Source organism: Marmota flaviventris, chromosome 2 (genome assembly GCF_047511675.1).
Source record: "Marmota flaviventris isolate mMarFla1 chromosome 2, mMarFla1.hap1, whole genome shotgun sequence".
In the NCBI taxonomy this organism is placed as follows: Eukaryota; Metazoa; Chordata; class Mammalia; order Rodentia; family Sciuridae; genus Marmota; species Marmota flaviventris.
The window spans coordinates 193,840,213-193,867,548 of record NC_092499.1 but is presented as its reverse complement, the minus strand read 5'-3'; the positions used below and the strand labels follow the sequence as shown (position 1 = coordinate 193,867,548).

The window sequence follows — 27,336 nt, the reverse complement described above, 5'->3', positions numbered from 1 at the left end:
TTAAGTTTTACCCACATGGACTTCATAACATTCCTTAGAAGCTTCTTTTTTGGACCAAATCCCTAATACCAGTTCTGTTCTGATGATTTATTTCTTCCTCCTTCTAAAGGGGAAGTGAAAAATAAAAGGCACAGTCTTTACACACACACACACACACGTACACACACACAAAGGTTTTGTTTTGTTTTGCACTACATGGAGAGTACTGTAGTGTAATTTTAACTAGAGGAAGAAAAATTGTTTCTGGGACATAATGAAAGAACCCAGCCCGATGCGGGTTGTTAGCATGGTTGCTCAATGCCCAGGAGCCGGGCAAGTGCCTAGACAGGCAGAGCTGGACACCGCCCTGTAACCAGCAGGTGGAAGACCAGAAGGCTCTCATCTTACAACTCAGTGTCAACACCACCAGAGGGGGTTTAAATGATTTTATTGTAGGAAAGAGTTCAGTGGCTGCCAGGTGCGGTGGCACATATCTGCAATCCCCACAACTCAGGAGGCTGAGGCAGGAAGTTCTCTTGAGCCCAGGAATTTGAGGGCAGTCTAAGCAACACAGTAAAATCCTGTCTCTGAAAAATAAACAAGTAAAAGAGCCCTATTTCCTCCTCATGAAAAATAAATTTGGAGGCAGTTAATCAAGGATGTTCCGTGCAACCAGGAACTGGACTCCTTCCTTCTTCCTGTCACAACATCATTTCATCCAGTTTATGCCTCATGATCCAACATGGCTGCTGAGGCTCCAGCTACCAGACTATATTGCAACAAGCAGAAAGAATAGCTGGAGATCAGAAGAAAAGATGTGCCTCTTTAAAGGCATATTTTTTTTTTTTTTGGTCGGGGGCGGGGAGTGGGGACAGGACTGGAGATCAAACCACTCTACCAGTGAGCCACATCCCCAGTCTAAAGACACTTTCACTTTTTTATTTTGGTACTGGGGATTGAACTCAGATCCACATCCCCAGCCCTATTTGGCATTTTATTTAAAGACAAGGTCTCACTGAGCTGCTCAGTGTCTTGCTGTTGCTGAGGCTGACTTTGAACTTGTGATCCTCCTGCCTCAGCCTCCTGAGCTGCTGGGATTGCAGGTGTGCACCACCACGCCTAGCTAAAGACACTTTGAAGAAGTCAAATATGCCATTTCTTTCAAATATTGCAGAATGGTGTCATGTGGCTGTTCTTGGGACTAGGAAATCTTGGAAACATGTCTTGTTGTCTGAGTGGGCACACAGCCTTTCAAGATGGGGGCTTTATAGCTGAGGAGGAGGAGAAGACACAGGGTAACCAGTGGCCCCTGACCTGGCAGCCAGTTTTCAATAGTTACTTTTTAGTTGTAGTTGAACACAATATCTTTATTTTATCTATTTATTTTTATGTGGTGCTGAGGATTGAACCTAGGTCCTGGCAAGTGCTAGGCAAGTGGTCTACCGCTGAGCCACACCCCCAGCTTCCCCACCCCGCCTTTTTTTTTTTTTTTTTAAATTATAAACACTTTTAAGCAAATACAAAAGTAGAGAGAAGAGCAGAATAAACCTCCATCCACTGTCTCAGTCCATTTTATTCTGCTGTAACAGAATATCTGAGACGGGGGAACTTATAAAGAACATAGGTTATTAGCTGGGGACAGTGGCCCACACCTGTAATCCCAACAACTCAGGAGGCTGAGGCAGGAGGATCGCAAGTTTGAGGTCAGTCTGTGTACTTAGCAAGATTCTGTTTCAAGACAAAAATAAAAAGAGCTGAGAATGTAGCTCAGTGGTCGGATTATAAGTGTGCACTACTATAGTGCCAGCTGCTGCCAGCCCTCGAGATGGGCAGGAACCCATTCAGGAGGGGGAGCCCTCAAGACCCAGACGCCTCCAACACTGCAGCATGGGGTCAGGTTTCCAACAGTGCTACTGGGGAGGGGCCATTCAAACCACTGCGCCTACCCATCATACAGTTTAATAATGGTCAACTCATGATCCCCTGGCGTAGTGTGAACCCTACTCCTGTGTGCGCGTTCTCTCTCTCTCTCTCTGTCTCTGTATAGATCTATATCTATATAGATATACACATAGATCTATATCTATCTATCTATCTTTCTATCTATATATATATATATATATATAGAGAGAGAGAGAGAGAGAGTATATATAGAGAGGAAACGATATATATACATATGTATATTTTGTGTTGGAGATTGAGCCTGGGACACTTAACCATTGAGCTACATCATCCCTAGCCCTTTTTATTTTTATTTTGAAACAGTCTTGCTAAATTGCATAAGGCCTCATTAAATTTCTGAGGCTGACTTTGAACTTGTGATCCTCCTGCCTCAGCCTCCCGAGTGGCTGGGAATACTGGTGACTATCATCTAGATGAAATTTCTAGATACCATAAAATTTTATTCACTGACACTTTAGTATCTCTAAAAGATACTAGAGACTTTGTTGTTGTTGTTGTTACCTGGATTGAACCCAGGGGTGCTATTCCATTGAGCTACCTCCCCAGTCCTTTTTATTTTGTTATTTTGAGATGGTCTCCGTTGCTACAGGCCTTGCTAATGGCCTTGAATTTGTGATCCTCCTGCCTCAAGCTCCTGGGATCATAGGCGTGCCCCACTGTGCCACTGTGCCCAGTTTAAGGACTCCTTTTAAAAGCATAATCACAGTCAGGGCTGGTGGCACAAACCTGTAATTCCAGTCACCGAGGAGACTGAGGCAGGAAGATCTCAAGTTTGAAGCCAGCCTCAGCAAGTTAGTAAGACCTTGTTTCAAAATAAGAAATTAAAAGGGCTGGGGATGTAACTGAGTGGTAAAAGTTTCCCTGGATTCAATCCCCAGTGGCGGGGGAGGTGGGGGGGGGAGGTCTATCCTGTCACACCTCACAAAATAAGCAGTGGGTCTTGAATGTCATCAATGATATTGCCAGCGTTTAAATTTCCCAGATGGTTTCCTGGATTTGTTAAAAATTTATTTGTTAAGAATAAATAAATTTATTCTTAAAGTGCTCCAGCTAGGGCTGGGGCTCAGTGGTAGAGCACTTTTAATTATTTGGGGAAAATGGAACAATGCTATTTTTAAATGTATTATTATTATTTTATTATTATTGTTTTTATTTTGGTACCGGGGATTGGACCCAGGTAGGTCTAACCACTGAGCCGCATCCCCAGCCCTGTTTATTGTTTATTTGGAGACAGAGTCTTGTTAAGTTGCTTAGGGCCTCGACAAGTTGCTGAGGCTGGCCTTGAACTTGCGATCCTCTTGCCTCAGCCTCCTGGGTTGCTGGGATTATAGAAATGCACCACTGTGTCTGACTGATGTTAGTTTTTGCTGATCTATATTTTATTACTTTTTTTTTTTTTTGGTAGAAAAGATGCCTTTCTAATGAAAAAGAAGCTGTGGCTGCTATTTACTGCAGACACTGTGTCAAACTGTGTGGAGAGACTCACTCCTATTAGCTCAGGGAACCCATTTCCACACTGGGTAACTTGCCCAAGGTCACATGGAGGCCCTGCTTCGTTGGACCTGGATTTGTGTGTGTGTGTGTGTGTGTGTGTGTGTGGTTCTGGGAACGACACCCAGGGCTTTGCACATGGCAGGCAAGTGCCGCAGAATCTACCCAGCAGCTACCTTTATTCATTTATTTATTTACCTTTTTTTTTTTTTTTTTTGGAAACAAGGTCTCTAAATTGGGTAGGCTGGCCTTGAATTTGCAATCCTCCTGCCTTGGCCTCCTGAGTAATTGGGATTACAGGTGTGTGTCACCGTGCCCAGCCGATTTTTACATTTCTGTTTTATTTTATTGATATATTTTCTGTGCTGCTGGGAACTGAACCCAGGACCATGGGGATGCTGGGTGAGCGCTGTTCCCCTGAGCCTCACTCCTAGCCCTACCTTTTAAAACGGTTGGGGAAAAGTCAAAGGAAGCATGGTGGATGACACCTGAACGTCACGTGAAGTCCCACTACAGTGTTTGTTGAGTTTTATGGGAACACAGCGTGTTTGTTGTTGCTTACGTATTGTCTGTAGTTGCTCCTCCCTGACAGCAGTGGAGCTGAGTAGTTGCAGCAGAGACCTGGTGGCCCACAATGCCTAAAAGATTTACATTCTGGCTCTTAGCAGAAAATGTTGGCTGACTCCTGCCATCAGGTATCAGTTGAAGAGACACCTGGAATAGGTAACGGAGCAGGTCTTGCATTTATCTGGGGGTACATCTAAGCAGATATCATAGCAGACGCAAAGGTCCTGTGGTAGGATCATGTCTGCTGTGTTCCTGGCAAGATAAGGGAGCTCATTGTGATCAGTACAGAGTGGCAAGGCCAGAAAGCAGGGAGGGTCAGAAAAGGAGCATGTATAGTAAGAGCTTTGGCCCCTAGCCCAGGGAGATGGCAGCCATGGCAGTTTTGAAGTGACAGGTGATGTAGTCTAGCTGGGAGTTGAAGCTCTTTTTGTTTATTTTATTTGTTGGTTGGTTGATTGGTTGGTAGGTATTGGGGATTGAACCCATCACTGTCCCTTTTGAGACAGGATCTTGCTAAATTGTGGAGGCTGGTCTTGAATTTATGATCCTCCCTCTTCTGCCTCCTAAACTGGTATTATAGGCATGTACCATTGCTCACTGATGGAACTATTTTAAGGACAGACCAAAGCTGGCTGTGGTGGCATGTGCCTGTAGTCCCGCCTAGCCGGGCACAGTGGTGCACGCCTGTAATCCCAGTGGCTCAGGAGGCTGAGGCAGGAGGATTGCAAGTGGAGGGCCAACCTTAGCAACTTAGCAAGGCCCTAAGCAACTCGGCAAGACCCTGTCTCTAATTAGAATACAAGAAGGGCTGGGACGTGGCTCAGTGGTTAAGTGTTCCTGGGTTCAATCCTTGGTACCCCCTTGCCAAAAAAAAAAAAAAAAGATGGAGCAGGAGGACAGCCTGAGCCAGGAGCCCGAGGCCAGCCAGGGTGCATGGGAAGGCAAAGGAAGGCTGGCCGTGTCTTAGGGAGAGTGCGGCTCTGCCTGGCTGGAGGCCGGGGTTCCCTCTCCAGCACCAGCGAGAAGCCGAGACACAGAATGAAAAAGAACAAATGGAAAAGGGGACAGATATGGAAAGAGAAAAGCCAGTGGCCTGGCCCTCGGGGTTCTGGGCCCCCTCTGAAGCGGAGTCAGCGGGGTTTGCTGTGGAATGGACACAGGAGGAGGCAGTCGAGGCCAACCGAGGCTTTGAGGCTGAGCCAATAAATCCTGAATTTTCTGTGTTGGGACAGGGAAGCCTGAGGAGGAGCGGGCCGGGGGGTGGGGAGGCCGTGGTGCTCCTGGTGGGTGGCGCTGAGCTTGAGAACCTTCCGGGTGTCTGGATGTCCGAGAGGGCAGCCGTCCAGGGAGCTGCTGGATACGGGAGGTGACAATCAGGAAAGGCCCTGCTATGGGATGTACACCTGGCTGTCCTCATGGGGCCACCACGCTGAAAACAGAGGCCGTGGCAATGGGTGGGAGGGAAAAGGGCACGCACTCGGGTGCCTGTCGCCCCTCCCCGCGACCCCCCAGGGGCCTTTCCGTTTTCCCAGCAGACTCCCCAGGAAGCACTCACCGGGTCCAGCCTTGCGGATCTAGTCCTGCCCCTTTCCTCCTGGTCCAGCCCTGCTCACCGCCCTGCCCTGCCCTGCCCTGACAGCCCAGGGCACTCGGCCCAGGGCCCTTGTCCCTTTCTCTTGGCTGCTTGTTCTGCTGTCCAGAGACCCTTGGTGGCCGGGGGCCACTTCACCCCAACTGCCTCCACACACAGGCGTCTCCCCTGCTCCCCAGACTCCGTGGCCTAACTCATAAATTCGCACGTTTAGTCTGCCTTCTCTGTCGAGACCACGGGTTCCAGGAGGGCCAGGACTTTGTCTGATTCTTGAGCGACACTTCACATACAGCAGGTGCTCAAATATTAGCTGGAAAGTGGAACAGTTCATGTTCTGCATTCTCTGCCCCGAGCCTCACAGTCCAGCTCCCGAACACCGGGCTCCGCAGAGACTCGACCTCGCTCCCGGGCCTCCTCCACACTAGACCCGGGCACAGTCCCCAGGAGAACCTGGGAACGAGACTCCGCCCCTTCCAGGAGGGCGCAGGACGCAGCACGCTGAGCTTTATCTTTTCAGTTCCTATTACTATTAGATTAGATATCAGTGGATTCTAAAAGAGAGGCCTGGGGATTATGTACATGCTGAGAGCTTTCAGAACTGCATCGGTGGCAGCTTCAGCAGTCATTCATTTTAGTCTATGTATGTCCCAAGAGTGTCACCATCTCTAAATGCGAAGTCATCCTTGTCTTTTAGCACTGCCTTTGGCACCTCTGTTTTGTGGGCGAAGGCTTTACACCTTCATAGTTGAACCTCTTCAACCCCTGCCCCCAACGCCCTCATGCTGGTTTTGAAGCAGGGTGCGCATGCCTGGCAAGTGCTCTATCATATCTCCAACTGTTAAAAGAAAAAAAATAAAATGTTGTTATTCTGAGGCGGGGTCTCCCTCAGGAAAAAGAGGCTGGTCTGCAACTTTAGATCCTCCTGCCTCAGCCTCCTGAGTCCTAGGGATTACTCTCTCTCCTTTCCTTTAGAGCTTGATCTCACAGCCCGACTGTTGCTTTCAACACTTTTCCTTAAGATTTTTCTGGAAGCATAAGGCCTCCTTTGGTTAGTTTCAGCTACACTCCTTTCCACCAATGCTCCGTCCAAGAGCCAAAGGAGCTTTCTAAGTGCTTGGTTTGGGCAGCTTTATGAGGTGATCAGGTTGTGGAACTGTAAACTGGGTGGCGGCAGGTGATCCTTGGACACGCCCCTTCCAGGTCTTACCTGTCCTCGGAGGGAGGGGCTTCCTCCCCTGATTTAGCAAACACATTTTGGTGTTTTCCTGCGTGGGCGCTGATACATCCGCCAGGACCTGACCTCTTCCCCGGGATATCCCAGTTACAGCTCAAGTGACTGTAGGTTTCTGCCAAAAGGGAGAATCCTCTTTCTTTTGTTCCTAAAATCAGGTTTTAAAAAAAAATTAACAGTTATGTTGAAACTATAACTTAGAATGGCACCTTGATAAAACAAAAAAGGGGATTTCTAGGGCCGTGAAGCTACGCCTATGATGCTGTCATGGTGAATACATGTCATATGGACATTTCCCAAAGCTTGCAGAAATGCACAACACGAGACTGAAACCATGTAGGCAAGGACCTTAGTTAAAAACGATGTATTGATATTGGGTCATCTAGGGCCAGGTGAGGTGGCCTACCCCTGTAATCCCAGCGGCTGGGGAGGCTGAGACAGGAGGATGGAGAGTTCAAAGCCAGTCTCAGGCAAAAGCAAGGTGCTGAGCAACTCAGTGAGACCCTGTCTCTAAATAAAATACAAGATAGGGCTGGGGGTGGGGCTCAGTGGTCGAGTGCCCCTGAGTTCAATCCCCAGTACCCCGCGCCACCCCACCCCAAAATATTGGCCTATGGAGTGTATCAGATGTACCTCCCAAGGTCAGAGGCTAAGAATAGGGGGAAAGGTACGTGGGGGTGGGGGGGTGAAGAAGTGAGTATATGGGAATTTTCTACACCCTTTAATTTTCTATGGACCACAGTAGTTCTAAACAAACAAACAAACAAAAATCTATTAATTAAAAAAAAAAAAAAAACTTAAAAGGTGTGTCGTTTAATGAGTGCAGAACTCGGGAGGAAAATGACTCCCATTTCCCTGCCTTATGACTCGGAAATAGAAACATATTTAGGTGGGGTCAGGAACCCTGAGGGAGCTGGGGAACAAGGGCTGTCACCTTTTTCTGCTTCCAAATAGCGCCACCCTTCTTGAGTTTGAGCAGCATGTGGCTTTGCTGGGCTCTGGGGTTTGTGCCTTGCTGGGGATGATCCCTGCAGGACTCTGCCTCTAAGCAGTGCCCTGTCCCCTCTGTTACTTTCTAATGTGACTCTTTTGTTATCCCAAAGAAAATTCTCAGGCTCGGGCTCTTAAAAGACAACACCAAGTGCTTCAACGACTGACAAACCTCAGACTTCCTGTATTTCTCTAACTCACAGGGTTCTCTTCCTCCTTCTTTAATTGGTTAATGATCTCTGGGGCCACAGGCTCTGTCTGCAGCAGTTTCTAAGTAGATCAGTGGATCAAAGGTGAATCTGCTCTAAGTCATTTCACTTGGATATCGAGCTATTAAAAACAGAGTTGTGGGTTTCTCAAGGACAACCACGGTATGGATTTGGCAACCCCAAACTCCTGTGGGACAAGCCATCCTGGGCTCAGCCAGCCTGTCCCTGTCACCCATTATTCCTTCCTCGGTCTACACACTCCTGGGAGGCTCCCCACACGCCTGTTCCTGCCTTCAGAAAGGTAATCCACTGCTGTAAATCAGCAAGGGAAGAGAAACCGCCTCATTTCTTTGACAAGCATTTTTAAATAGGAGATTTATGTTCCCAAGCTTAATTAATTGTTTCTAGGGATCATGACGCCTTTAGGTGAGGTTTTTTTTTTTTTTCCTTTAAGAACACGTTTCTTATGTAATTTGTTTTGCATTTCTGGAATGAGGAACCTTTTCTGTTGACAGTGTTGTTAAAATCTAGACAAGGCGCCGGTGTGATAGATCACCCAGAGCCCAGGAAGGAAATGATTCACCCCAGTGTGGAGCAGCAGGTGTTCCCGAGCTGGGGTTGCAAGGCAGGTAGGATGCTAGTTACCAGCATGCAGCGGGCACCAGGGCCTGTCCCCTTCACCCTCACTTCCAGAGGGCACCCCCAACCCCTGCCCCGCCCAGCTTGGCGGGCTCCCATGGGGTCCTTCCTGTTCTATTTCCTCTGTCCCAGTAACAAGATGCTGGGAATTCTTCCTCCATTTTAATTTTGAAAAGAAACCTACAAAAGTGAGATTTTTCAAATAAGCCATGTCTGTTTACATGGATCTTCCCAGGCTACTATGTTTTCATTTTGTATTTATGTCTTTTATTTCTTATTTATTTATTTATTTTTGATAATGGGGATTGAACCCAGAGGCGCGTAACCACTGAGCCATGTCCCCAGCCCTTTTTATTTATTTTTTTTTATTTTGAGACAGGGTTTTGCTAAGTTGCTTAGGGCCTCCCTAAGTTGCTGAGGCTGGCTTGGAACTTGCCATCCTCCTGCCTCAGCCTCCCGAGCCACTGGGAGTACAGGCACGCGCCACCGTGCCCAGTTGTACTTATATTTTTATTGAAACCAGAAATGTGTGCTGCAAACCAAACACATCCATCACCAATAAAAAGATATCAAACAATAAAAACAAAATAGTGGAGAAATAAAAGTTTAAGATATGCATTTTGTTGTATTTCCCTCTCCTTGTTTTAGTAAGGCCTACCACAGAGATGCCCGGGTCACAAACTACAGAAGTTCACCCTTCTTAGGAAAAGTGATGAGAAATATTTCTCATCTTCCTTTGTTTACTTTTACTTCAAAATTTAAAATTGATCACTACTGGAGGGAAATAATCTGAATATTTTACACATTGAGATTCAAGTTCTTGTTTTTATTCCATTGATTCTGCAGGGAGGTCATCAGACTTGATATATGTATTTTGAATAAAAACACTAAAATTAGGCAGGGCCACGGTAAGACTTTTTTGTGGAATTCTTTGTACAAAAATAAATAGATAGGCCTGGTGCCGTTGGTGGCACTGTATTCCCAATGGCTCAGGAGGCAAAGGCAGAAGGATTGGGAGTTCAAAGCCAGCCTTAGCAATAGTGAGGCGCTAAGCAACTCAGTGAGACCCTGTCTCTAATAAAATACAAAATAGGGCTGGGGAATGTGGCTCAGTGGTCGAGTGTCCCTGAGTTCAATCCTTGATACCCCCCCCCAAAAAAAATTGTATATTTCACTGGACATGGTGGTGCATGCCTGTAGTACCAACAACTCAGAAGATTAAGACTGAAAGATACAAGTTCAAGATCAGCCTGGACAATTTATCAAGACCCTGTCTCAAAAATAACTAAAAAATTTTTAAAAAGGGGGAGGCAGGCTGGATGTAGCTCACTGGTAGAGCATTCTTGGGGTCAATACTCAGTACTGCAAAACCAAAACAAAGAATATATATTTCCAAATAGGCAAATGGATGGGTTCTCACCACAAAAAAATGAGAAGTTGGTAGTGACAGTTATGTTAATGAGTGTGATTTAATCTTTCCACAATGTAAACCTAAATCAAAATATCACATTTACCCTATAAATATACACAAGTATTATTTGCCAATTAAAAATCAATTTTAAGGGCTTCCGATGTAGCTCAGTGATGGAGAGCTTGCTGATGATGTGGGAGGCCTTGGGTTCAATCCATAGTACCTCATATGCACAAATTCAAATCTGTCAATGAATTGACATAATTATGAAAAATAATTGTACTCACTTTAAAAAAACTTCAATATACACTAAAGAGGTACTGAGTGTTCAGCATCAGCATACAAATAAATTATGGTAACTTTATTAAACAGTATGTTACTCTACATCAAAAAATGTTTTTTCTTTCTATAGATAACCATTTTTTTCTGTTTGAAGTGCAAAAAATATTTTTAAAGGGTCTTTCACATAGAATTAGGGGGAAGATTTGTGGAAACAGGCATTCATACATGTAGTGGGTCAACTAACATTGACTTTTGAGAACTTTTTGGAAGGCACATTGGTGGTATCTATTGAAATACAAACAATGCAGTGAGGACCACGATACATGCCTGAAATCCCAGCAACTCGGGAGGCTGAGGCAGGAGGATCACAAGTTCAAGGTCAGCCTCAGCAATTTAGTGAGGCCCTAAGCAACTCAGCAAGACCTTGTCTCAAAATAAGAAATAAAAAGGGCTGGGGATGGAGCTCAGTGGTAGAGCAACCCTGGGTTCAATCCCCAGGACCAAAAAAAGAAAACAAGAAATATAAACTGCAAACTCTACTTCCAGGCATTTACTCTATAAATTCATTCTCATAAGTGCAGAAATGTATGGGGATTTATATCTAAATTCACGTCTACACACACATATATTTTAATATTTTTAAAGCAGGGTCTTGCTGTTTTGCCCAGGCTGGTGTCCAACACCTGGGCTCCCAGGTTCAAGCGACCTTCTTGCCTCAGTGTCCAAGCAGCTGGGAAGTTCACACTCCTGCATTTATCATATTGTACAAGTATGTAAACACATAGATATTCATGATTGTAAACACTGAAAAAAATTAAGCTCCATCAAGAGACTGGTTATATAAACAATGGGCTCTTTCCACTATGGAACACTACGTAGTCATGAAGAATAATGTGGCATGAAATGACATGGCTCAGTGACCAGAGTCACATTACCTGTCCATTCCTAAACCAGTGGTTCTTAACCAGGTACAATTTTATTTATTTATTTTTTTTTTGGTACTGAGTATTGAACCGAGGGGTGCTTAACCACTGAGCCATATCCCTAGCCCTTTTTTATATTTTATTTAGAGACAGGGTCTCACTGAGTTGCTTAGGGCTGTGCTAAATTGCTGAAGCTGGCTTTGAACTCCTAATCCTCCTTCCTCAGCCTCCTGAGCCACTGGGATTACAGGCATGCACTACTGTGCCCAGCAAGCAGGTGCAATTTTTTCCTAAAGGGAATATTGTCAATGTCTGGAGGCATTTGGTTGTGAAAACTGAGAAGCTAGGTTGCTACCAGCAACACAGTGCATTAGTCATGAGAAATCAGGCAAGTTGTGTATCGACAACAATAGCAATAACAAACATTTACGTAGTACCTATTATATGCTGGATGCTGCTGCATGTACTCCACAGAGCTGACTCCCCTGGCCCTCACAGCTGCTCTCTGAGGAGGGGCCTACCACTCTTCTCATCTCACCCAGGTGGACACAGCCCTGACACCTCTCCCAAGGTTAAGAGCTCAGGTGAAGAGGTGGGGATTTGAACCAGGTATGGTGGCGCTGAGCACTCAGTGAGCCCCTGTCTCTACATAAAATACAAAATAGGGCTGGGGATGTGGCTCAGTGGTTGAGTGCCCCTGAATTCAATCCCTGGTACCCACCCCCCCAAAATGTGCATATACTACATTTGAAATATCAAAGGAGTTTTAAAAAATCTATATAAAGTTGTTAATTTATTTTTCTTTCCAAAACATACCAAAGGGTAATTTTTTAGCAAACATAAAGTAACATAGCCTGGAGCGTTCACATGATAAAATCCAGGTTTCTCACTGAGGTTGAACATATCCAGGAGGTCCTGGAGGTCCTGGAGGCCCGGTCACTGGGAGCGGAGTGGTGCTCCTTGGTTGCAACATGGACCTGTAATTCAAAATCCCCCCTGCTTGTTTCTGTCCTTCATTCACACACTCCTCGGGGATTTTCTGAACACGTCCCCTGAGCCCGGCGTTGTTCTAGACACAGGTAGAACAAAATCTTTGCCTTCACATACTCCACGTGATTTAGATTTCTATGTTGAAGAGCAAATAATAATCAAGCAAGTGACCCTTCTGCACGGGTTTCAGGTGAGGACACAACTCTGAGGAGATGCAGAAACCGGTGAGGGAGCTGGTTCTGTTCCGTCGTCAGAGGGCAGAGGACGGAAGTCCAGGAGGCAGCTGGACTCTTCAGCTAGTGAAAGGGCTTTAAAGCCACCTGACCGGGTGAGGTCACAGGGGCAGGGAAGTGGCATCTTTTGTATCTCAGAGTGCTCCAAAGGACAGAGGAACACCTTCTGTCTACATCTGGACAGACAGACAAATAAGGAAAGAGAGACAGACACAGAGGGAGATATGAAAGCAGACACAGAAAACCAGCCCTAGCGAAGCGGTGGGGCTGTGGGCAGGATGGCCAGACAGGCCAGCCTTGGCCGCTGCGGGACCTCAGCCCAAGTGCAAGGTGTGGCCTGGCAGGCTTGTGGGTCAAAAGGTCAGGGCATCTCTCCGCAGGTGCCAAGGGGGCTGGTGAGCCCAGGCCTCCTGCCACACTCAGGTCTGGGGTGACGTACCTCAGCTGCCCTTAGGAGAAGTGGGAGGAGAGGGGCAGGGGTGACGGAAACATCCCCACCTAGACATTTCCTCGTCCTTCTGTTTCTGGCCTTGGGAGGAGATGCCTCTCCGTGGACTCCTTCCTCCAGCCACACCCTCAGAGACCTCCCTCAAGCACTTTATCATAAGAATAGGTCGCATTTAGCCAGACTGCCTTGGTGGATGCCTGTGAATCCCAGCAGCTCTGGAGGCTGAGACCAGAGGTTGGCGAGTTCACAGCCAGCCTCAGCCAAGGCAAGGCGCTAAGCAACTCAGTGAGACCCTGTCTTTAAATAAAGTACAAAATCAGGCTGGGGATGTGGCTCAGTGGCTGAGTGCCCCTGAGTTCAATCCCTAGTATCTCCCCCCACCCCCAACTCAGTGAGACCCTGTCTTTAAATAAAGTACAAAATCAGGCTGGGGATGTGGCTCAGTGGCTGAGTGCCCCTGAGTTCAATCCCTAGTATCTCCCCCCACCCCTAAATAGGTCGCATTTATCATCAAATGATTTTCTTTCCTTTTTCTTTTTCCTTTTTTTCTCTCTGTGTGTGTGTGTGTGTGTGTTACTAGGGATTGAACCAAGGGAGGCTCTTCCACTAAGCCACATCCCCAATGCTTTTCATTTTTCTGAGACAGGGTCTTGCTAAGTTATCCAGTTTGGCCTCCAACTTGAAAGCCTCCTGCTTCAGCCTCCCAAGTCTCTGAAGTGAGAGGCCTGCACCACCTAATGATCTCCTGCCAGTCTCCACACCAAGCACACTCTTCTGTGTCAGCTACGTTGGTCCTCCCTGGGTTGCAGATGCTGTGACTACCCATTGTCCATTGTGCAGATGGGGGAGAAGGCCAAAGAATTTCATTTGCCCATGGCCCTCCAGGTGGTCAATGAGGAAGCTAGGATTTGACTCCGCCTGTCTGGCTCAAGCCTGGCTGGTTCAATTTGGTACCATTATTATTACAGTTAGCAGGTAAGGCCCACTTGCAGAATAGGGAAAATGAGTTTCCAAATCTCAGCTTTGACAGTCACTTGCTGTGTGAGCTGGGCTAAGATCACCTTCTTTCCAGCTTCCGTATCCCCATCGAAGACGTGCTGATGTGATAATAAGAGCTGGCCTCAATGTGAGTAGTGGCAGCTGCATGACTTAATACACCTAAAGAAGCTCTCAGCCTCTGTCACCCACAGGCAAATCTGCACTGCTGACCAGTTTTGTAAATAAAGCCTTATTGCTATTTCTTTGTGTGGCAGTGGGGATTAAACCCAAGGGTGCTCCACCACTGAGCTACATCTCTGACCTTTTCGGGACTGTGGTTGTGGCTCAGTGACAGAGCGCTTCCCTCTCACATGTGAGGCACTGGGTTCGATCCTTAGCATCACATGAAAATAAAAACAGAATAAAGTCACTGTGTCCATATGTAACTAAAAAGTATTTAAAATTTTTTTCTTTTTCTTTTGGTACTGGGGATTGAACTCAGGGGCACTCAACCACTGAGCCACACCCCCCAGCTCTATTTTGTATTTTATTTAGAGACAGGATCTCCCTCGATGTCGTCACTGAGGCAGGCTTTGAACTCACAATCCTCCTGCCTCACCCTCCCAAGCCGCTGGGATTGCAGGCGTGCCCCATGGCACCTGGCTTCTTTTTTAAATTTTGAGACACAGTCTTACTAAGTTTCTGATGAACTTTCCATCCTCTGATCCTCTTGCCTCAGCCTCCGCTGTCACTGGGATCCAGGTGTGGACCCTGCCCCCTCCCACTGCTGTAAATAAAGCTTTATTAGTACAGGGCTTGCCTAGCATTCACAAAGGCCTGGTTTCAGTAGCCAGTACCTCAAAACAAACACAAAAGTAGAGTGTGATTGGAATGCAGTTGTGCTGATTCAGTTACGGGTAATTGGCTATGGCTGCTTTCCTAGGGGTAGTTGAGTAACTAAGATCCAGACTCTATTTTTTTTTTTAAATAGTTTTTCAGTTGTCAATGGATATTTATTTATTTATTCATTTATTTATGTGCTGAGAATCAAACCCAGTTCTTCATGCATGCAAGGCAAGTGCTCTACCATTGAGCTACAACCCTAGCCCCCCCCCCCCCCCACTATATGGTTCTTTAAACTTAAAATATGTAGTGCCTCAGGATTTATAGACTCCTTGATCTAAAAAGATCCAAAATATTTACTACAGTCCCTTACTCCTCAGGGACTATTCATATGTTAACTCAGGGACGGAGATCAGCTCTTATTTATGATAGTTTTTTTCCCCTTAGATCTAGAATATTCTTGTTAGATTTTTTTTTTTTTTTTTTTTTTTTTTTTTTTTGGTGCTGGGTATTGAACCCAGGGCCTTGTGTGTGCAAGGCAAGCACTCTACCAACTGAGCTATATCCCCAGCCCCAGAATATTCTTGCACATACTAGGTGCTTTATAAAAGATAGAATCTGCATAATGTGTGATAATAAAACAGTCACAACCCAGCATTCTGAGGAAACCGTTAAATGATGAAACTTCATGTACATTTCCAATATAAAATGACCCCCCCCCGATTTACATTTTCATCATTCTGAAGTCTTGTGTGTAAAGCAAGTCTTTAAATAATAGAGCAGTGTCATTCAACTGCCTTGTCTTGGCGTTGGCTGGTTGGGGCCAGAGGGGACCAGCTTTGCTATCTTTGGTTCCTTTGAAGCGGTCATGATCATAAGATGAGACGTAAATACATTCTGTAAACTTCAAGCACTGCAACGTTTTGCAACCGCTTAAACCCCCGCTACAGTAAGCTCTCAGAGTAGTTACAAAATAAAATCATCTTGAACACTGTGGGGTGGAGGCCGAGGAGGAAAGAGGGCAGGGGAAGGAGCGAAGGAAACTCCTGGGTTCACCAAGCCACTGAAAAGCAGCCACGTGTTGGAAGCAGGCCTGTCCCATGTGGTTCCCAGCACCGACACTTCTATGTACTGTACCCTCGATGGACATTTTGTTTTAAATCGAGGAATGCTAATTTCTAAACAGAACATGACCAGAGGCGATGCTCAAGAATTCCCAAGAATGGGAATGGCCAGCTTTTCAGCTTTTCCAAAATACATTTGGCAAGGCAGGCTGGTCCGTAACCCTGTAGACCCGTGTGCTCATCTCTGCTATGGATACAGGACAAAAAGAAGCAACAAAGATTCCTGTCTAAACAAAGAACTTAGAAGCTAAACACAGGGGCAGGAGTGCAACTTGCATGAGGCCCTGGGTTCTAGCTCCAGCGAAAATAACGAATAAAAATGAAAAAATAAAAACGAAAAAACAAAAACCCAGCATTCTCGGGGAACCCCCCAGTAGCTTGGAGTTCACCTTTCTTCACTAGGTGTAAGGGTGAATGGCGCTCCCTGACAGGGCCTTGGTGGGTCTAGTTTCCTTCTTGTTTATGCAAAGACAGTAGCTCCCCCCGCCCCAAGGACAGAAATCTACTCATAGCTGTTGTCCAGCAGGTAGCACAACACCTGGCCAGGAGGCAGGAAGTGCGACCTCAGGCTCTGCTGAGAGGGAGCAGTGTCCTTTCTGACCTGGTCACCCTGTGGACCACCATGCCTGACCATGTGGGCAAATTCTGAATAGTCCATAATACGAAAATTCTAGGGTCTTTAAGCACCTAGGCAAACCTTGTTTAATATTGAACCTTAAAGGAAAAATTTGAATGATTAAAAAAATGAAAGAATTTCTAGAGGGACTGGGGTTGTGGCTCAGAGGTAGAGCACTTGCCTACCATGCGTGAGGCACCGGGTTCGATCCTCAGCACCACATAAAAATAAAATAAAGATATTGTGCCCACCTATAACTAAAAAATAAATATTAAAAAAAATTGGTGGGGCAGAATGGCGCACACCTGTAATCCCAGCAATTTGGGAGACTGAGGCAGGAAGATGCACAAGTTTGAGGTTGGCCTGGGGAATTTAGAGATGCTGCATGTCTCTCTGTCCAAAAAAAAAAAAAAATATATATATATATATATATACACACACATATGAACATATATAAACATATATGTATATGTTTATGGATATATATACATATATGGGTGTGTATAGAGAGAGAGACTGGAGATGTAGCTCAACAGAAGAGTGCCCTTGGGTTCAATCCCCAGTACTGAAAAAATTAACAAAATAAAAATAAAATAGAAAAGAATTTGTTAAAGCAACAATGGAAAAGGGTCTATGCACGCCAAGTATCGTGGTCCATGCCTATAATCTCAGTGGCTTGGGAGGATGAGGCCAGAGAATCACAAGTTCAAGGCCAACCTCAGCAACTTAGTGAGACCCTGTCCCAAAATGCAGAATTAAAAGTGCTGGGGATGTGGCTCAGTGGTAAGTCACCCCTGGGTTCAGACCCTAGTACTGAACAAACAAAGAGTCTAAGCAGCAACGAATATCATGAGACACAACCACAAGCACTCTGGAGAAGGCAGGTGGAAAACTGAAGCAGAAAGAAGCGAGACTTGGACAGAGGCTATCTTAGTTAAGATGGCAGGGCTGACCAGTGGGTGCTCCAGAAGAGCTCTCCATCCCCTGGACACACCACACCAGGTACGATCCGCTCATGCTGAATACTCATCCTGTCTCCTGTGAGTTGGTAGCTGTCGTTTCAGCTGACTTTTTTTTTTTTAATATTTATTTTTTAGTTGTAGTTGGACACGGTATCTTTATTTTATTTATTTATTTTTACACGGTGCTGAGAATCGAACCCAGGGCCTCACACATGCTAGGCGAGTGCTCTAACGCTAACCACAACCCCAGCCCCCTCAGGGGGTGACTTTTAATACATGTTGAACGAATGAGTTCTCTGCTTACGGAGCCTGAATCTAAATCTCTGTCCAATTACCACATAGTTCACTTGTGGGCTAGCCCACAGCTGGGTAGGATGGACAGGAAACACGAGTGGCATCTTTAGTATGCAAGATTTAAATCAGCCCTGCTTTCCTGCACCACAAATCCTGGCATTTCAACCCCATTCCTGGCCTTTCAGTGGTAGGGTTTTGTTTTTGGTACCAGGGAATAAACCCAGGGGTGCTTCACCACTGAGCCACATTGCCAGCCCTTTATTTTTTTTATGTTTTATTTAGAGACAGGGTCTCACTAAGTTTTTTAGGGCCTCACAAAGTTGCTTAGGCTGGCCTTGAACTCGTGATCCTCCTGCCTCAGCCTCCTGAGCCGAGCCACTGGGATTGCAGACATGTGCCACCACCATGTCCGGCTTTTTGTTTGTTTTTGTTATTTAGTTTCTGCTCATTCTAGTGCATTTTTTCCACTCTGCGTCTCTAGGGCAGGCAGGGGATGGGGGGGGCAGAACCACAAACATACAACTGCCAACAGCCAGGCACCTCCCCACCAGCTCAGTTAACCGGAGCAGAGCCCTTCAGCATCATCTTTGAACACACGGGAGAGTTCATGAGATTAGAGTCCACGCTGTCAGTGTGGCTTATCTGAGCCACATCCATCTTATGAATGGGCAGGATTTTTTTTTAAAAAGAATCATTTAATCAATCCAATGCTCAACCTCAGGAAAATATTTAGGTCACCACCACAGAAACAATATAGGTGGAAAGCATTTTCCAAAAAGTTGGGTCTTGTCTTGGCCAATTAATGTTTATGACATTTAATTTCTGAAAGTTATTATTTTTTCCCAGGCCTTTTATGACGAAAGGGCTCACAGAGGTACGCATGGGACTACCAAGTTGTTTTCTTGCTTCCTAGAGTTGACTCTTCAGTCACTTTGTGGTTACACGAGTTAGTTTTCCCAACATTAGTAAGGGGGACGGTTTATATCCAAATCCCCTTGGAATATTACCACTATCCCATATATTGCTTGGTTCCCTAAGGCACACGCCCCAGCATTTAGAAAATTTAGTAAATATTCTTACTGTACCTTCTGGTTAAGTTCTTTTGAAGAAAGTAGGAAAAAAGAAAAAAAAAACATACCTCCCATGTTGACTTAACAGCACACAGACTTCTCTTTCCCCATTTAAAAAAAATAAAAGTGCATTTTTTGGCAGTTGAAAACAGGTGCTAATTCAGTTCATTCACGAAATGAGAAAGATCAATGTGCATTTGAAACTCCTCTTTGGAGCAGAAAATGGTGAGGGCTGAGCAAAACAGAAAACAGAGTCCTTCTCTAAATATAGCCTTGTCATATGACCCCACTGGTCTTTGTACTGAGAACATTCAGGTGTTAGACAGTTGCTTCATGGATGCAGCATATGATTACTCCAGGGAACAGGGAAGATGACCCACAGCACAGATAGAAATGCTGAGCTTGTGTCTCTGCTTTTTGATCTGAGGAAACAAACTAGAATGTTGTTGAGACGTCCCCACACGACAGCTTGTCATTTGGGTAAACTTTTCCACTGTACATAGGAAGCAGTTCTTCCATGCTTTGGTTTCTTTTCTTTCTTTCTTTTTATTTTTTTTTCTTTTCTTTTCTTACTTTATTTTTTTTTTCAGTGCTGGGGATGGAACCCAGGGCAGAGGCTCATCCACTGAGCTACATTCCCAACCAGGTTTTACTTTAAAACCCCCTTTGACAGCAGTTCATGTTGAAACACTTCTTACACAGGAGACCTTTTTTTTTTTTTTTTTTCTGTTTACTTCTTTAACTGTGAGGCCCCACACTGAGGCTGATTCCGTTTTGTCGTTTTGTCGGTTATCATGATCATTCATGACAACATCACATCACTCTCAACATAGATCCCCTGCAGTTAATCTCTGGGAATGTGGAGTTTTGTTTTTTAAAGGGCTCTTTATAGGGTAATTTGGACAGGTATCTTTTAAAGCTTTTAGTGCCTTTTTTAAATTTTTCTTTTTGATCTTTATATTTAAAGAACACTTCAAGGTTTCTGCATTTCTGGGACAAATTAAAGATTAGGCTGGGAGTGAGAAGTTAAAGAGCTATCGCTGCATTAAAATGTGTTTATCTGCAAATTAAAAAAATCTATTTTAATTGTCTACTTTGCAGGAGACAGATCCTTCTAGCCAAGTAAAGTTCTGCAAAGCTATGGTGGGAACTGAGACTCATTTGTGGGGGGGCGGGGAGCTGGTACATATTAAAAGGCCTGCCCCAGCTGGGGGAAGCAGCCTGCTCACAGGGCTGTCAGCCTTTACTGGGGGGACTCTGTTACTTACGTTTGCACTTTGGGCCCACTGGAGGGAAGGAGGAGGAGGAAGTAACTAGGATTGTGGCATATTTGAAGGAAGCAGAGGCCTCAGCTGGTTGCTAAAACATCCATTTGAAAAATAAATACATAGTGCACTCAGGCACACAGCAAATTGTGGACCAAAACCAACAATTTGGTTTTAGGATTCTGGTGTTCCAACTGGGTAAGGTACCACCCAGCTCACATCACCTGCCCCTGGAATGCACTTGATGAGATGGGTACCTGTTGATTAGTTTTGGGTATGCCTTATGAAATCCATTTTTTAATAAACCTTTTTACTACATTATGAAATTTTCTTAAAATTAGAACACATTTTGTATTATAGTTTTTTTTTTTTTGTACCAGGGATTGAACCCAGTGGGGCTAAACCACTGAGCCACATCCCCAGCCCATATATATATATATATATATATATATATATACATATATACATATATATAGTATTTATTTTTTATTTGTACACAATACATTTATTTTGTTTATTTATTTTTATGTGGTGCTGAGGATCGAACCCAGGACTTCGCACATGCTAGGTGAGTGCTCTACCACTGAGCCACAACCCCAGCCTCCCTTTTATATTTTTTATTCTGAGACAGGGTCTGCCTGAGTTGCTTAGGGCCTTGCTAAATTGCAGAGGCTGGCTTTGAACTCAGGATCCTCCTGCCTCAGCCTCCTGAGCTGCTGGGATTACAGGCCTGCACCCCCACACTACTGGGCTGAAGATGAGGCCCAGAGGTAGAACACTTGCCTCACTTGCCTCGGGCCCATACAGCAGACACACACACACACACACACACACACACACACACACACACCAGCCCTCCCAAAACTGAGTTGAAAATTGAGTCGGTCTCTATGACCTTTGCTTACTTTTTTGGAATGTCCCTCACAAAACAATAAATCATAACTTTATCAACTTCCCCAGAGGCCTTCAAAACAAAAGACCAAAGTTCAGCTAAGTGCAATCGCTCTGTAAATTCACCCTGCGAGGTAGCATTCCCCAGATGGATTTTACAAGTGTAGCATCGAAAAAGAACTGTGAACACTGGTTGTCCTTTCCAAACGCTGAGTGAGGATCTTTGGCCAAAGGGAACCTTGGGCAGACTCGCATCATGATTCACAGGGGCTGCTCCGGCTTCAGGATTTAACTTCCTTAATTGCAGAACTGAAGGTAGCTGAGTGCGGAGGGAGCCAGTGCCCAGGGTTTCAAAGATAAGGAAGCAGTGAACGCACTGCCCAGCCTGGTCTCCAGAGGACTCCTGCTTCTAGCCTTTGTTTTTCAGGCCTGAAAGTGCAAATAGCATTTTTCTAGTGCAAGATAGAGATCTGTCTGTCTGTCTCTCCCTCTCTCTCTTTTAGTAACTCAAAGTACTTCATAGTTCATTAACACTTATTAAGAGAGTTTTGTAAAATGATCCCACCGAGAAGGGAAAGTCACTCCTGCAGCTTCCCATTTCTTTTTGAAAACTCCCTGAATCTCAGTCTTGGCTTCCCTTTTGATGAATCATTTGGGCTCAGAAGATCATTCAGGAAGCACACTCCACTGGCTGGGGACTATCTTTAGGAGTCAAATTTGCTAAAATTTACTGGGTTTTGTTACTCAAGCTTGATCATTCTTCAGCATTCATCCTTTTAAACAGAATCTAGAGATATTTAAATCTTTGCAATAAAATGAGGAGTTGGGGTTTTAAAAAAAACCCACTGTTTTCCCCATCTCTCTCTAATCATTTTCATTTTCCCTCAAGAATGGGGAATTTTAAATGTCCAGAAATATCTAGCTTTTTTGTTTTGTTTTGTTTTCCCCTCTTATAGTCATTAGGTAAAAAAAAAAAAAAAAATCCCTCATGTGTAAGGAATTAAACACCTAACACACATGTATAAATTTTTTGGTTACACAGAAATCATTTTCACTTGAGTCAGACATGCATGCATGGAAATGTCACAGTCAAACCATTAATTTGCATAATTCATATGAGTTAAATAATAATAAACTGGAATCCCTTAAACTTTGTTCCTCTAAGAACTTTCCATTTGGGCTGGAGATAGTCACCTAACAGCCTCGAGGCCCTAGGTTCAATCCCCAGCAGCAGCAGAACAAACAAAACCACTAGACCTGTAGACCCTTCCATTGTTTGATACTTTTACAATATATGTGTGTATTTATAGCTGCTCTTTTACAGATATAAATACTTAATCTAGGCACAGGGAGGTTATTGAGAAAGTAGATGTAGAATCAAGATACTAAAACCACAGCACGTTAGCATTGGAAACCATGCAATTTTGTTTATTCCAGCTCTTTAATTATAGAAAGAGATCCTTGGGCTGAGAGAAGCTGTTTGGCTTGCCTTAGGATCATTGGATTCTGGTCCTGGATTTGCCGTATAATTTTTCATGTGAACTGAAGGGCTTCTATTCCTTTATCTGTAAGGCAGGACCAATTTTAAGAAACAATTTTAAGTTGGTTAAACCTGTGTGATTTTGCAAGCACATTTTTTAAATAATTTTTTTCTAGTTGTTGATGGACCCTCATATATATATATATATATATATATATATATATATATATATATATATATTAGACATTGATGGACCTTTATTTTATTCATTTACTTATATGTGGTGCTGAGAATCGAACCCGGGGCCTCACACATGCTAGGCAAGTGCTCTACCACTGAGCTACAGCCCCAGCCTGCAAGCACAGGTTTCGAAGCATGCAAAAGAGGACATCCAGGAGTCCAAGTGACTAGCAGGCCTGAACTTTTTGCCAATGGATCAGTTTGTTTGGGCCCTGAACAGATATGAGGAGTCCTTAACCAAAAGGCAGAGTTCTGTACATTCTCACTAGCCCTGAACTCTGGAGAATCCTCTTAGCCTTGATTCCTGATTCCTTCAGAGCGTGTGGCAGCAGATACTGGACTATCCTGAATTGTCAGAACCTGGCTTCCTGCTTCACCCAGCCGCCTTGTCTCCATTTTACATAGTTTTCAGTTTTGCCAGAAGGAGACTGTTGTACTTTTTGGAATTTCCTGCACCACTTATCATCTCAGGCTGAACATTAATGATTTATCCAGGGAGGGTTATTAAAATTGACTGTAGTCTCTGAAGAAAGGATAGTTTGTCAAACCAACATCTTAAGACTAATTGGATATATTTTGCACGAATTGTGATTAATGCAAGGTAATTTCAGAGGAGGGCTTTTGCTAATTAATAAATCAATCACACTGACTCCTCTAGGTAGACGGAACTTGAAAAGTTCATTGCTGATTTGCTCAGAACCAGGATCCCACACATACACGGGCTAGTGATTTAAGGCAATTCTTAAGAAAGCAAACAGATTACGCAACACCTTAATTCAGAAACAAGTTGCTTAATGTGTATCCTCCCAACACTAAGAAGCCTGAGAAAGAGAGTGTAAAATGCAGAAAGTACACAAGAATATTCCTGCTTCTTGGTTGATTCCACCTTCACACATAGCTCCTGTTGTTATGAAGTTTCCGGAAAGGTCACATAGAAGCATGATACTGCCACAGAGGGGTTACTGAAGTCGCTGAAAGCACCACACACTTTTTAAAGTTATTATTATTAAATATGTTTAGTCGTAGATAAACTCAATACGTTTGTTTTATTTATTTATTTATTTTTATGTGGCGCTGAGGATTGAACCCAGTGCCTTACACATGCAAGTGCTCTACCACTCAGCCCCAGCCCCAGCCCCAGCCCCCCCGCCCACACTTTAAAAAACGAGATAAAAACTTATCTGAACTGTTACAAACTGCACCAAAATGCTAGAGAACTTTTGTGATAAATGCAGGTGAAAATGCTTTTCTTCTGTCCACAGAAAAGTTTACTTGTTTGTTTTTTCCTATGTTTATTTTTCCAGTCCTGGGGATTGAACTCGGGGCTGCTTCCCCACGGAGCTACATCCCCAGGTCTTTCCCTCTCTTTTGAAAGAGTCTGGCTAGGTTGCCCAGACTGGCCTCCCACTTGCCATCCTCCTGCCTCAGCCTCCCAGCCACTGGGATTACAGGGCTTTCAGGCATGCGCCATCACACTGGCTAAAGTTTAGTTATTTTTCAAAAAGCCACTGGAATTATGATTTCAGGAAAGCACAATGGCTTGTTTTTGTATCACTTCAAAAGGGACATATATGACCTTCAACAGAAAGCAGTAAGTTATTCAAAGAATTCAGTCCTACAGCTAGAGCATGGAATCTGAGTGATGTCATACGTGTGCTTGGAAAGTCTGAGGTACCAAACACAAAAAAGCAAAGTACAGAAACAGTTTAGTTTAGGTCCTGTATAAATTAAACCAAAAATGATTTTTTTTTTTTTGTTTTTTTCAAAGTGTGTTTTCTGTGGCCAGGGTATTTTGAAAGATTGTCCGGGGAGGAACGGGTATTTAATGAATGTTCACATACAAAAGAAGGTGGAGTCTGGGTCCACCCCTCAGGCTCTACCACCACACAGAACAATTGGAGAACTAGACTTTAATGGTGCCTGGCTCAGGACCCCCACCCCCACCCCCCCACAAATGACGTCCACACCTGCTTTCTCTGGATAGGATGGGGAAGCAGGGGTGAGGGAGTGCACACAGCCCCTGGAGGTGGGAAGGGGAGAGGAGCAGGGAGGAGGGGGATTTAGAAGGACCCTTAGCCTCAAAACCTTTCCACACCTACCCTCCTTAGCTGCGGCTCAGTCATTCTTTGGAATGCAAATACGGCATTCATGGCTAATCTGGTCTTTTGAGTGGATTAACATTTAGTCAGTCATTGGTGGTGGGTGGGGGAGGAGGAGGAGAGGAGAAAGAAGAAAAGGGATTCTTTTTTAAAAAAAGTAATAGTGGGAGAGAGGGTAATGGTGACAGTAATGGCAACAATGACACTAGCTGCCCTGCCCTGGCATTTCTGAAATGCCACATATGGCTAGGGACTGGCCTTCTACTGTTCTTCTTAAACCTCCAGTAAAGTGAGCTTCACCTTAGTGGACGTTCTCTCTGTTTCTAAAATCCTTTAGTCATCTTTCCTGAGGGCATTTGATGTTTTTCTTACCTTAAACTCTCTTGCTAGGGGTCATCTACGTAAGACAGGTGCATTATTCAGGGCTAAATTCCCAGTTAAAAGGAGATGTAGATAGAGCTGAATTCTTATATGGGCTTTGATACTCTGAACAGTGAAGTCTTTCTCCCTTGGCATGCCCATTCTGCCATCCAAGCTGGGTGACCTTGGTCAACCTCTGCCTGACTCAGTTTCACCATCCATAAAATGGGTATACTTCGGGGCAGGGCGTGGTGTTTGGCGCACAATTTTAATCCCAGTGGCTCAGGAATATCAGTTCAAAGCCAGCCTCAGCAACAGTGAGGCGCTAAGCAACTCAGTGAGACCCTGTCTCTAAACAAAATACAAAATAGGGCTGGGGATGGGGCTTAGTGGTTGAGTGCCCCCGAGTTCAATCCCTGGTAACCCTCTCCACAAAAAAGGGTATACTAACAATATCGCCATCTTCAGCTTGAAATCCTGAAAAGGACCAAATACGCTAATGAATAAATCCTAAACAAAGATGGGCCATTATTTCTGTGGTCATTTTGGGTTGTCAGTTAAGAACCTGTTATAGCTGCAGACTGGAATTGAATTAATGTATCAGGAAAGTATGAAAGATAAGTAATATATATATATATATATATATATATATATATATATATTAGTTGTAGGTGGACACAACACCTTTGTTATTATTATTATTTTTAATGTGGTGCTGAGGATCAAATCCAGTGCCTCAAGCATGCTAGGCGAGCGCTCTACCACAGAGCTACAATCCCAGCCCCTGAAAGATAAGTAAGTTTTGAGAAAGTTTATCTCATGGGTATCACAATTTACTTGCTGCAAAAACTTCTAAAAGCTAAATCTGTTTCTAAATGAGATATGACATTTTAGGCATTTTGTCTTCTAAGAACATAGTAACTTCATGAAAAAAGAAATAGTTTCCCACAAAGGGATACAATTTGGAACAAGCAGGTAAAGAAAAGCAGGCTGCGATGAGTGGCTCACGCCTGTAATCCCAGCACGCAGGGAGGCTTGAGGCAGGAGCATCATAAATTCAAAGCCAGCCTCAGCAATTTAGTGAAGCCCTAAACAACTTTGCAAGGTCCTGTCTCAATAAATAATACTAATACTAATTGGGCTGAGGATGTGGCTCAGTGGTTAAGCATCCCTGGGTTCAATCTCTGTATCAAAAATAATAATAATAAAATAAAAAATTTTAAAAAAACAATATTTTTAGTTGTAAATAGAGGAATTGATTAGGTGGATTTTGGAAATTCATTCCCCCCTCCCCCAGACAAAGTCAGGTTTGTAGGTCAGACAGTATGCAGCTGTACTTAACAGATTAAGGAATCTTTTTGCTTTTCTCTCTTGGTTCTCTCTTCTTTTTTATTGTGGTGCTGGGATCAAGCCCAGGGCCCGGCAAGCCCATGCTACCTGAGCTACGCCCCAGCCTGCTGCGAAGCTGCCCCAATGTCTCCATTTTTGGTACAAGAGGGCATCCCCCCTGTTTCTCCTACTTAGCCTTGCCAATAAATGTCTCGATTTTATTGGACTTTGCCAAGAATCGATGATTGTTTTTATTGATCTGTTGTTTTTTTATGCCGCAAATTTCTGCTTTTAAGTTGAAGAATTCCTTTCTTCTATTTAGATCTACAGATAACATCCGTATCCCTAGGGCATTGGAAAGTACCTACCAAATGGAGAATAGCCTTGGAGTAGGGGAGTGGAAAGGGAGCCACCAGGGCTACCAGGGGCACTTCACAGGTGAGCCAATCATTTCCCATTAACAGAGATTACCCCCTCTTTTATTTTTTTTTAAGTTTCGCTTTGAGATTAAAAAATTATTATTATTATTATTATTATTATTATTATTGGAATATTTTCAGGTATTACTCGAATAATTAAAAATACGAAGCAAGCACCCCAAGACTCCTTAACCATGTGCTGGCTAGACTAGGCTCACCTGCCAGGTCCAAAGAGCAGGACTGGGGAGAGGGGGCGCGGGCAGGAAAAGAGGAGGGCCCGACGCGAGCTGCTTTCTCGGGTCATCGGGTTCTCAGCCACTTTCTGTCGCCCCTACCCACGGACTTCCCCCCAAGTGCGCAAGGGCCGGCGGGTCGGGACTCGCAGTCGCCGCCGCTGCCGCGCGCACGCGGGGCCGTGGG

General features: G+C 44.5%; 2 long non-coding RNA genes across 3 annotated transcripts; both read right to left on the bottom strand.

Annotated features, from left to right (window-relative positions):
- Positions 1 to 411: 411 nt before the first annotated feature.
- Positions 412 to 27,336, bottom strand: LOC114101391 (uncharacterized). 2 transcript variants are annotated; one of them, XR_011706782.1, is made up of 3 exons: positions 27,135 to 27,336; positions 6,798 to 6,969; positions 412 to 6,425 (listed from the first exon to the last, which is right to left on the bottom strand). It is a non-coding gene; the product is annotated as an uncharacterized lncRNA (long non-coding RNA). The 2 variants fall into 2 exon arrangements; XR_011706783.1 differs by lacking the exons at positions 412 to 6,425; positions 6,798 to 6,969 and adding an exon at positions 20,570 to 21,418.
- Positions 12,050 to 20,470, bottom strand: LOC139704784 (uncharacterized). The gene is made up of 2 exons (XR_011706784.1): positions 18,902 to 20,470; positions 12,050 to 12,674 (listed from the first exon to the last, which is right to left on the bottom strand). It is a non-coding gene; the product is annotated as an uncharacterized lncRNA (long non-coding RNA).